The sequence below is a fragment of the Neofelis nebulosa genome, chromosome 6 (genome assembly GCF_028018385.1).
Source record: "Neofelis nebulosa isolate mNeoNeb1 chromosome 6, mNeoNeb1.pri, whole genome shotgun sequence".
Classification (NCBI taxonomy): domain Eukaryota; kingdom Metazoa; phylum Chordata; class Mammalia; order Carnivora; family Felidae; genus Neofelis; species Neofelis nebulosa.
This window is the reverse complement of record NC_080787.1, coordinates 149720440-149733326: the sequence shown is the minus strand read 5'-3', so window position 1 is coordinate 149733326 and position 12887 is coordinate 149720440. Positions and strand designations below refer to the sequence as shown.

At 38.0% G+C, this 12887-nt stretch overlaps 1 protein-coding gene across 2 annotated transcripts in view; it reads left to right on the top strand.

Annotated features, from left to right (window-relative positions):
- PRKN (parkin RBR E3 ubiquitin protein ligase) overlaps positions 1-12887 on the top strand; it is a 1360952-nt gene that overhangs the window by 102958 nt on the left and 1245107 nt on the right. The gene's annotated exons all lie outside the window — the stretch shown is intronic.

Genomic DNA, 12887 nt, shown 5'->3' with positions numbered 1-12887 from the left:
TCTAGGAAATTAAAATTATGATTACCAAATTAAAAATGTATTGGACCAACTGATAGAAGCTTAGGCTAGTTTCTATCTTCAAGTTAAATTGCAGATTAACTCCCAACACTTAGAAGGGAAAGACAAGGAAACGGAACATGAAAACAGTTAAGGAGAATAGAGGGTAGAGTCAATACAACCAATGCCTCATGAATATAAGACAGTGAAAGGCAGAGTACAGTAATGAAAGAATATTTTTATAAACTGAGGAAATACGATGTGGCAGATAACTGTGGGCCTGCAGCACCACACTGCCAAACTGAGTGGCCTAAAATGGCAGCCATTGTTTAGCTGACATGGCTGAGATTTGGCTGGTTGCTTCTCTGGGTCTGGGTAAGGTGTGGTTCTCTCACCTGCACTGGCTCATGGGCCTCTGGTCAGCTGGAAGATTGGCTTGGGATTAGCCAATGTAGGATGACCTCACTTACATGACTGGCTCTTGGCTGTGAAGACAGGAGTCACAGAGTCATTTGTCCCTTCGTCCTGCTAACTTTGCCTTGTTCTCTGAGCAACAGGATTCCTAGAGGCGGCAAAAGAGTAATTTCTAATGCACAGGGCTTTTTCAAGTCTCTGCTTACTTCTTTTTGCTAATGTCCCATGGGCCCAAACAAATTACTCTGTGGGCCAGCCCAGAGAGCCAAAGAGCTTGGGTTTGGGCTGGCATCTGCAGAACTTGGGCCATCACTGCACTAAATCTGCCAGAGACGTTCGTTATCAGATTAAAAATTCTGGCAGGTAGGATAGATAAAATCAACTATAGGTAGAACTGTCTTGGTGAAATTTCAAAATTCTCATGATAAGGAAAATGCTAGAATCTACCTGTGAGAATAAAACACTATCTGCAAAGAAATGAAAATTTTTCATTAGCAGCACTGGATCCTGGGAGACATCCATGCAATATTTTTCAAAGACTTGAGAAAAAATTAAATATAGAATTCTGTACCTAATTTTTAATCATACTCCAGAGGAATGCAAAGCTTGATAAAGCATGTCTATATGAAAATATATTGAGTGATGTCCCCAAAATTGTTGAGTGAAAGGACAATATGAAACATAGGAGAAAGAGTGTTGGATGAATCCTATAACCTAAAAAGAACTTGGAAAACTAAGAAAATTAAATCTGCTGAGACCTGAAGCTTTGAAAATTCTCCTTCATGAAGCAAGATTCCAGGGTCAGGATGAAAATTCCTTTCCTAAAGGTCTAACCATACTACTTGATTCTGTGATGAAGGGCATTCAAATAGGCATAGTGCTAGACTGTTGCTTACATTGGATTCTAATTTGTATACAGAACATTGTACACAAGCAAACTGTACAACCAAATAATACACACAGGCTTGGAGACCGAATTATTGTCTCGATGTTGTAAAAATAACATAGCTCGTGATAATCAAAAGAGCTAGGACCCAGGCCATGTAGAGGCAGTCTATGTGCATTGCTCCTTCATCTTGCATTGAAGCAGGGGTTAATTTAAAGTTGGTCAAACCATAGAAAATTTAAATATTCCTTACAGTTATAAGGTGGAACTAATGGAAGAGGAAAAAATAAAATACCACTGCCAAACGTCAGGAGGTGGAGTAGGAAAGAAGACAGGAATTGATATGAGTACCCTTACTTCCTAATTTGCCATTGGAGACAAACAAAATGCAGTGTGCAGAGTAGATAAATCAAGGGATAGTATGTTATTTAAAACATTACATAAGGTTATAATGGTATATATCACAATCAATGTGCGACTATTACCTTTGTACTTGGAAAAAGCATAAAACTGGAAAAAGAAAGTACCCTCCATACTTATTACATATTTGTAGAACATATATACAATGGAAAGCATACACTCATTAGAATGAATGAGGACTGTATGAAGGATGACCATACCACATTGTATAGTGAAAAAGGAAGCTGTAGAATGGATGTGGAGGAACCATGTTTTGTAAACATGCTTTAATCTCCTTGCCTGCCTGCCTGCCTGCCTGTCTTGTCTTGTCTGGAAAGAGAGAGAGAGTTAAAAAAAAAAAAAAAAAAAAAAAAAAAAGACACAGAGTGTGTGTGTATGTTTATATGGATGGAAAACTCAGATAAGTAACAATTCCGTGTTGTTATTTTACACATCCGGATCCAGGCAGTTTTGTCATCCATCCAATCTAACAGTGGTATTAGGACTCATGTGTTAAAGTCATAATTTTCCTTTTTAATGTTAATCGTTAGCTGAGAGATTTATTTTCCAACATCTTAGTTCCTTTGAATGGTTGATTCTAAAAGTCTACGTTCCTGAGGCTATTTACGTATTTTCTGTTTAAACCAGCTCTCTGGACAATGAGATCTTCCTGTTACTGTATATTCTCTAAAGCAGCATATGTGCTTTTTCTAAATTTATTCTGTCTGTGTTCTTCTAAAAAAAATCCTTTTCTAGGCAAGCTGCTGATCATCTGAACATACCTTTATTGTACCTGCCATTTTGCTCAGGCTGGTGCTTCACACTTTTTAGACACAACTTTATAAGAGGGGATATTGAAAAATGTCGGGGGTGGTGGTCATTATCCACCTTTACAGTATACATTTAATTTAACGTCCCTGTGATGTTAGCACTTTACGGCAATATAAAGGGGTGGCAGTAGAAGAAAAATTTTGTTTTTTAATAGTACCTCACAGTAAGAAATATATTTTACATCACAATGTAGCATGCCTGTGTGTATGTTTACTTGACAGAAAAGTTTCCTAAAATGATATATACTCTTACTAAATGTAAATTTCTGATAGTTTCTATTTCACTTTATTTATTTTTTAAAGTCTGCAACTCATTAATGTGTCAGGATTTATAGTTTGAAAAATACTGGACCAGATATGATGAAGGTCCATTTTGTCTGAAGCATTATTTAATTCCAGGAGTCTACAAGAATGCCACCTTCATTTTGAAATTTGTTTTGTAAAAAATATATGTTGCCGTCATGCATGTTGCAGTGCGCTAGGCCTTATTGGTATAATGAAATCTAAGTGTATTAAATATTTTAATGTTGTGATATGGGGACTCCTATACTTTTTAAGACCTTGGGATAATCTGGCTCTTCCTTCCTAGGAGCATTCTAACGCTCTGAGAGAGTTTGGCTTTCTTACCGCAAATGCATTTTGGACACAATGTATTGCTGGAGTATTGGTTTTTCTCCCCACATGTAATATCCCCAAAGCCTAAAACAAGATGTTTATCTTTTTGATAGACAAGCAATTAACTTTTGGAGGGAATTTAAAGGCAGTAAAGCACATCTGTTAGGACATTGGAAATAAACAGGAATTTCTGACAGGCAAACATTATAGCTTTGCATTTGTTAGGCTGTAGCTAAGGCTATGTCAGCATTTTTATTATAAACCTCAGGGATTATCAGTCTGCAATAAAACTCTTTTTGGAGTGAGGCTTATTTAGATTCAGAGCTTACTCACAAAAAAACCTTTGCTTTCCTGAGCACAGGAGAGTAGATTTGCTTCTGGTCACCTCTCTCTGAAAAGCAATGTGTCTGGGCTTACCATATAATTATAGAAGTATTTAAAATATTTGATTTATCATAAGCTGACTCATAGATTATTTGAGTGTATTATTTAATGTAAAGAAAATGCAGAAACTGGTTTGGCAGCCCCGTTGTTGAGTAGCGTTAAAATGGTTGTTTATTTCTGACTCAGTCATACAGTAGTAGGTTTTTGGCAGTTGTCAGAAAACTTGCCATTATCGTGTGTTGGTAAGACTGAATACACGCTTCATAAGATCCTCTCCTTACGATATTGAGATTTGAGTGGCTTGTAATTTCTGTCATCCCTATGCTGAAATGTGCTCCCAATAGTTGAAAAGTATTCCAGTATTTTTTCGAGAGACCGAGAGAGACAGAGCACAAGCAGGGGAGGGGCAGAGAGAGAGGGAGACACAGAATCCAAAGCAGGCTCCAGGCCCTGAGCTGTCAGCCCAGAGCCTGCTGTGGGGCTTGAACCCACGAACCATGAGATTATGACCTGAGTCGAAGTCAGACACTTAATCGACTGAGCCACCCAGACGCCCCAAAAAGTATTCTAGTTTTAGAGAAAAAGAGGGATAGAACAGTATTTTATTTTTATTCACATTAAATCATTAAGGCAAGAAAGAATAGTGTTTAATGTTGAGAGCATGGGTTTAAACCCTGGGTCTACCACTAATCAGGTGGTATACAGAGTAATGCCTTCAGATTTCTGGGTCTCAGATTCTTTGTGTTTAATAAATATTGGTAATGATCGTGGATGGGTCATTGGGCTGCCCTGAGGTTGAGATGCACTAATCCATAGAAAGCCCTCAGGACAGTTCCATTAATGTTAAGCACTTAATAAGTTTTAGGTCATATTATTACTCCTGGTAGTATTATTACTTCTTTGTTATTATGGTTTTCTATTTTATCATAGTACTGTAGTAACAAAAATTCATTCTTATGTTAAAAATGTAACTTACAGTGTCATCACATTAAAAAAAATAATAAAAAAGCAGCCCAAGGTTCTAGGTAGGTATCTCCTGTATTTTTTTTCTTTATTGCTTAAAAATGCAATCACCTGATCATTGCAACTTAATAATTCCAGGGAAAACATATGCAATTGTTATGGAAAAACTCTTGGTCTTTAAATGGAAGAGCTCTGTCTTCCTAGGAGATTCATTTAACAGTCTTATTCCTGCTGATGTTGCTGACTTTAAAAAAGCATTCTCTATTATATTGCAAAGTATAGCAAAGGAAAATGCTGTTACATAATGTATATGTCAAGGTATATCAAAATAGTGTAATATTATGTAAGGCTTTCTCTTGCTTCAATTCAGAGGAATAGCAATTTTTGTGCTATACAAATAAACTGATAGAAGATACAGGAAAAAAGCCATATTGTTGCTCAGATCTGCTTGACTCTACACCATTTCACCTCTATAGTATAAGAAAGGTACAGTTACAGCTTAAAAACTAGTGAGTATTTCATAGCGGGGGGGGAGTATAAATGTGTAGAGTGTCTTAGAGAACAATTTTATGCTCATCACAGGGTTGCAGTGTACATTTTATTCTTTTTATAAATAATATATATGTGGTATTCGATGAGTTAATAGCAATGGTAGTGGCAGGAATGGGGCAGAAGTTGCAGACGTTGCTAAATCCATTTATTCAGCCAGTATTCATTGACTGAATATTACGAGCCAAAGTATCTTAGGTACTGAGTAACAAATATGACTAAAGTAAGTGATAGTAACCCCTAAGTGGGTTTACCATAAGACACATAAATAGGGACTTACTGTACCATATGCTGGTTGCTGTGGGATACTCCACAGAGCGAGATCTTTAGAAGGCAGTGGGGGTGGCATCCAGAGAGTGTGAGTATCTAGGCTTTACATAATAAAAAAAAAAGTGTGTGTGGGGAAACCTATTGTACTATCTCAGAAGGGAAGGACAGAAGGACAAGTTCGCATGCAATCATATTTGTAGATTGGACAGTAAGCGGTGGTGCTTCTGAGTGATGGCTTCTGTTTTGAAATACACAAGGACAGAATTGCAGGAGGTAAAGTTTGATCTCCATTGCTAGCAGGAAGTGCCTCCTGAATGAATGACTAATGAGTTAGAGCAGATGAATGTGAACAAACCTTTTCACTCAGATGCCCCTTGACTAGCAGGGTTTTCTAGTTCATTCTTGGTCTCTCTCTTCTTTCCCATGCCGGTTCTGTCTTGTGTTTTCCAGTTCCTCCAAGCCACGCCTTCTGCTAGCCTATTTGATGCTCGATTCATGGGGAGCATGAGGGGAGGTGTTGGTTCCTATCTTTCCACCTGACGTATGCAATGAAACATCAGCTTTAGGGTAACAAAATTTTAACCCAAAGAAAGCTATGCTGGGAGATCTTTGGCCTTAGCTGGGGTGGGGTGTGCATTCCTCAGATTCCTTGCCTGCTCTCTGTCCTCACTCTGCAAATGTATGTGCCTGCCAGGGGTGTTCATAGTTAGATTTGGGTCCAGGCCTAAAGCAAATCCATCTAATAGCTATTGAATAAGCTAAACATTGGGAGGTGGCCTGAATTAATAGTACAGAAACACATTTTTGGTGAATGTGAATTGTACCACTGTAATATTTATAATATTGTGTGATGACTGTAACTCATCAGGGAAGCATGAGTGAACATTCTCAAAATAAATATAACCAAACCTTACAGTTGATTCATTAAAACTGTTATTTTACACTTAGATGGTATAATTTTCTAAGGCATATTTTGATTGCAGATTTTATTTTCTTAATATGGGCTGACAAAGCACAATGAGGAGACAAAATAAATTGTACTATTGTAACTTGAAGTACATGCTAATATTTTGCAAGAAGCACACTTTTTTGTTGTTTTTAATCATCTCATGAAGACATAATGATCTCCTTCCAGCTGAGGTGTCTAATTACTGTCATATCCAATAGTCTGTTAATTGGTGAGAATAAAGCAAAAAGCCACCATGGACACATCTTGACTATATTCTCATTGCATAGAAATGGAGCAGACACAGAGTAATTGTTAATTACATTTGTGGAGCATTGCCTGAAATCCTTACTGGGTTCATTTGCTTTTCTTTTCATGTAAACAATAGCAAAACCACCTGAAACTTCGATACGGCTCTTTTTATGCTAGGTATCTTTCCATTAATGCAAGCTTGAGATTTCATCACTCACAGTTCACAAATCTGGAAAATAGATGAATTGTCTTTGTAGATTCAAAGCTTGATATTCAAAGCTCAGACACATGTCCTTTTTCAATGAAGTTTAGTGTCTGACCTTCTTTTCATAAACATTTATTTAGTGTACAGCAGAGTTCCCTTGCTGTTGTTAAACTAGAGATCATCCTTAAAAATACTTTTATGTTTAGAAATTTTATATATATTATTTGACATTTATATATTTGACGTGTAAATACAAATTTAAAGGCACAATTTAAATATATTCAGAGTTCTAGATACTTGTAAATTTTATGCATATGTATATTAAAGTATATATAGAAATTAACATATGTGGTATAAAGCATTTTACAAGGACCATTAAAATATTTTTAAAAGAGACCCTAAAATGGTTTGTGAAGGACAAAACATGGCTCTTTGCCAGATTTTGCACTTAGGGACTTTCCCTCAGTTGGGAACTGCACTCACTGTGTCATTTTCCCCATCATTGTCACACTGGTTTAGGATTTCCCCAGGGCACTTGGATATGCGTGTAAGAGCTATTTCAACACTGATCCTGCCAGACTTCTGTCTACCTTTCCGAATAACACACTCTCATGACTTTCTTCTCTCGTTGCCATCGCCCACTAAAGCTAGGCACGTTCAGGTAACTCGCCTTTGTCAGGCTATTTAGGTAATCACTCTATAAAATTCAGATACATCTTACATGTCTAGGGGGTGTTAAACTATGATTAGAATGTCCCTATAGGAGAAGACAGAGGGTATTTTCAGGATCTTCTGACACTCATGTATACAACAGATATATATTGAGATGCAAAAAGTGTTTTACAGAATATAAAATAAGTATTCTTCAATAATTTCCGTTTACGTATTTCACTAGTCCTGCTACCTCCAGACCTAAGGGCAGCAGTCTCTGTTTCTTCACATGATTTGTATTTTTCCCTAAAGCTTCTCAATCAATACTACCTTCTCAATCATTACTTCTTTTAGCATCTTGACCTTTATGTTTGTACTGTTCAGTAGAATGTGCTAAGTAATCCACAGAGATTTATTTCCCAGATAATGACTGTAATAGTCACATGGTATTTTGAGTTCTGTCACACCTGGCATTTCTTTAATCAAATCCTTATGCTTGGTCATCTTACGTTTTTATCTCTAAGCCATTTTCCTCTGCCGTCCTTCGGCTCAGTGGCATATCTTCTCAGGAAGGATGACTTTTATAATTAGTTTATACTTTTTTTTTTTCTTTTTCCTTAGAGGAGTTCTCTTTATGTATCTTTTAAAACTCTGTGGCGTCTGGGTGGCTCAGTTGGTTGAGCATCTGACTTCGTCTCAAGTCATGATCTCACTGTTTATGAGCTTGAGCTCCATGTCGGACTCTGTGCTGACAGCTCAGAGCCTGGAGCCTGCTTCAGATTCTGTGTCTCCCTCTCTCTCTGCTCCTCCCCTGCTCATTCTCTCTCTCTCTCTCTCTCTCTCTCTCTCTCTCTCTCTCTCAAAAAGTAAACATTTAAAAAAATTTAAAGAAGAGTCAGATGCTCAACTGACTTAGCCACCCAGGTGCCCCCATTTTAGCCTTTCTGACTTCTGTTTTGATATTTTGATAGTAACAAAATTCCAGGGTTAGAAGGAACCTTAAACATTTTACCTTCAGGGATTTACAGGTTGGTAGAAAGAGACCACATGCAAACTTACAACCTAATTATCCAGTGTGAAAGTGTTTAAGCAGCTTGGCAGCCCTCCTGGGGCAGGGCAGGCGCAGCATGTCTCCTCATCTCCTGCACTTCTCTGCCAGCCCCTCCCTGATGAGCACCTGTCTGCACCTCTCAGGGCTGGATCTGGAAAGCTCCACTCTTCCTGCACTGTAGTCATTTCACACCTCAGCCTTCTGCCATCGCTCTGGAAGCACTTCTACAAACAGTCCAAATACTTCCACTTTAGGGAGTGCTTGTAAGCACTGACACCTCGAACCAAACTCAGCATCATCAAGTCAACAGCTTCACTTGGGAGACGGTGCCCGGTTCAGAGCTGCCTGTCTCTGCCTCTGGGTTCCAGCTACCAGGGAGCTGTTTTCCCTGATGTCAACACATCTAAACTCCCTCGTGCTTTGTTCCCTTCTAGGCTGAGGAACCTGAGCATTTCATCCTAGACTCTAAATAGCACAATGGTCTTCTTTTGGTTAAGTTGAAATTTGCATTCCTGTGGCTTCCATACTTTGGTCCTGGTTCCACTCTTGAGGCCAAATAGAATAACTTGTATCCTTCTATATGCTGCTTCAAATATTTGAAGATTTTCCATCTTGTCATGCCTGAGTATTCTCTTCTACACATTTAGATACATTAACTTGTTCATTTATACATTTATACAGTCACTCTGCCCCTACTGTGTCTGCAGTATTGGTGACAAAACCAAGGCGTGGTCAGCCCCTGACCTTGGGGAACTTTGCTTCAGGGTGACATACTCCGCATGGAACATGGTTTTAACATTCCATCATCATTCTGGCTGTTTTCCTCTGAACGTCTTTAGGTTCACGTGTCCTTGTTGAAATGCAATGCCGTGGTACTTGCGGTGTGCCGTGATACAACAGACAGGCGATCCTCGCATTTATTCTTGAGTGTTGCACAGCCACTATAGACCTAAGACAGTATTGACTCTTTTGATGGTCATGCGTTGTGGATTTATGTGAGAGCTGTTGTCTATTACCACCTAATCTCCTTAGTCCTTCTACTTGTAAAGGTGTTTTGTTTTGTTTTGTTTTGGAACTTGAGCACAGTTATTTCTATTAAAGTTCAGCTTGATAAGATCAGTACATTGTACTAAACTATCTGAATTTTGTATTCTGATTCTGTCATCCACATATTTGCAAAGTAATAACCTGCTTTAATTTATATCCAGGCCATTGATACAGTTGAGGAGAACAGGACTGTACACACCCCTGTAGCAAAAGCAGAGCATTGCTCAATATTCCTCTTTATTAATCCTATATACGGTACTGGCGGTCTTTAAATAACATTTATTTACTTAAGCAATCTTATAGTTCCTTTGCCAATAGGTATTATAAATGGATTTGCCACGTTATTTTTCCAGTAAAGCCTCGTTGTCACAGTAAGTTTTGATCTACAAAAACAAAACCAAGCAAAACAAATCTATTTCTTAAGGAAATATATCCAAAGTTAATTATGACTGTGCCGTATACTGACTGCCCATCTGTACTTTATACTTACATGGGATGCATGTGCTCTTGTTAGAACTGTATTCTAATTGCATATTTTCCACATTGAACTTATGTCCATATCGTGATTTATTTAAGATGTTACCTTATCCAAGATTTAGTATAAAATGTTGAGCAAATTAAGCATTCCTATTATTGAGATGTAAATTGGATAGGTTTGAATATCACCCTTGTTCTTTTGGAAATAAAAAGGCTAAGCTGAAATATTGCTCATCTGGATAGTAATACAATCCATTATGAAAATTTACTATGATTTTGCTGCTACTGGTTATGTCCTTATTGTAAATTGAGAGGAGGCTTCTTCGTGAGGGCATAAAATACCTTAGGATACTTTTCACTTTGCAAACCTATCTTACTCTGTTGCTGTGGTTACTGTTATATCACAGGAAATCCTTCATCTATGTATAAATTGTTTTATAGCTTAAAGTTACTTGTTAATATTCTAAAGTCTGTGAACATGCTGAGGAATTATATAGGAGGACACCTCCATGTAGGACGGCCTCCATGAAATAGTGATATTTCAACAGTATAACACCACACTCATTATAAACTTATTGGTGAACGAGATTGTTGAAGCTGTTCTTACAGATAGGATCCTGCCTCTGAGAGAGCTGTGGTGTCGTGGTTAAGGGCTGGTTTCTGGAGAAAGCTGCCTGCGTTCAGATCCTGCCTCTGCCACTGACCCGCTGTGCGACCAGGGCTGATGTACATTTCTGTCTCCATTGTGCCATCACTAAATGGGGCTGACAGCAAATGCATGGCTCACAGTGTTGTTGTGAGGTATTCCATAAATAGGTTAATTTTTCAAAACACTTATTTTATGTTTTCCTCTCGCTCTCATTATCATCATCATCATCATCATTATTATTAATGAGTGGTAGTAATACGAATACAACATATGATCAAACCTGTTGGGGCATCTGGGTGGCTCAGTCACTTAAGCATTCAACTCTTGACTTTGGCTCGGGTTATGATCTCATGGTTTGTGGGATCAATCCCCTTGTTGGGCTCTGCACTGACAGCACAGAGCCTGCTTGGGATTCTCTCTCTCCCTCTCTGTCTGCCCCTCCCCACGCTCATGCACATTTGCCCTCTCTCTCAAAATAAATAAACTTAAAAAAAAAAAGAGATCAAACCTCTTAGCAAATTCTTAAGTATACAATACAGTGCTGTTAACTGTAGTTACCAGGTTGTACAGTATGCCTGTAGAATTTATCTTATATAAATTTTGTGCCTTTTGACTAATACCTTTCCATTTTCCACTCTCCCCAGCCCCTGTTGACCACCATTCTGCTGCTTCCATGAGTTCTATAATATATACGTTCATATATATCATATAATATTCTCTTTACCCATTCATCCACTGATGGACCTTTAGGTTCTTCTATGTCCTGGCTATTGTGACTAATTCTGCAGTGAACGTAGCAGTGTGGATATCTCTTCACGGTCCTGATTGCCGTTCCTGTGGATATATATGCAGAAGTGGGATTGCTAGATCGTATAGTAGTTCTGTTTTTAGTTTTTGTGGAACCTCCATACTTTTTTCCATAGTGGCTGCATCAGTTTACATTCCCACCAACTGTGTGCAAGGGCCCCTTTAGTCCACATCTTTGCAGAGCATTTAGAACAGCATCTACCAGGGTAACAGGGTCCACGCTATGTGAGTATTGGCCTTCTTAGTGTTGTTGCTGCTATTGTAACGACTCCCTTTCTTATCCTCGTTTCATCCCTCAAATATTGTCAGGAAATAAGTCAAATGGTAAGAATATTCAAAGCTGCTTCCATGGAATACAGAATTTTAATCACTTTTATTTCTAATAATATCCATGTAATTATCTATAATAAATCTAATTTTGGTTTTATTTAATGTCTGTATTTATGAATTTAAGAATGCCGAGCTTTGATATGTTATGACTATCTGCCATTTATTCTGTTTTATGATATTATCAACATGGCTTATACTAATCTAGTGGAAAGATAAATAAGATTTTTTTTTTTTTTTTACAATTAAAGTGTAGTAGGTTAGTTCTGTTTTAACTGGTGTATTTGTATTACTGTTTCACATAAATGTAATTTTTTCAAGGTAATTGGTTTAGGGATGACGTGTATAACAAAGAAAAAAAAAACGAAATTAGAGTTATTTCCAAAGTTCACATTGAAGTTTGGCTAAAATGTTGGGGTTTTTTTTCCTGTAATGGTGAAGGATTACTGGAAAGACAGTTTGAGGCCAAAGCACCGCCAATGTGTCATTAGTGTTAGTGATATTTGTCTTTGAAGACAAAGGGAAATCATAGCCATGGGAGTGAATTTAACACCATAAGTGAAATCAGCCCTGTTTACTTCGATTTCTCAAACTTCTGTCATTCAGATTAAAAACTATATGGATCTGCTCTCGTAAGAAGTAGGTAAATTTCTTTTTCTGTTTCATTTCTTTCAATTTTTTTCAATGTTTATTCATTTTTGAGAGACAGAGCACGAGTGGGGGAGGGGCAGAGAGAGAGGGAGACACAGAATCCCAAGCAGATTCCAGGCTCTGAGCTGTCAGCACAGACCCTGCCTGATGCAGGGCTCAAACTCATGAACCATGAGATCATGACCTGAGCCGAAGTTGGACGCTTAACCAACTGAGCCACCCAGGTACCCTTTTCTGTTTCATTTCTCATTTATAAAAATATTTTGGAATCAAATGTCCATTTTAATGTACACTTTTAAGGGCTGCTTCTTCAAGTCCTCAGAGGACCAGTGAAAGCAAGGCAGGGATAAGTGGAGTATCAGAGACCTCTATGGTCTGGGGACCAAAACATTTAGGCTTAAGTCAGCCATTCGACACTTCTCCTAAATACACAACCCTGCAAAGTTAGTTAAACTAAAGGAATTCGAGGGGCACCCAGGTGGCTCAGTCAGATGAGCGTCCAACTCCTGATTGCAGT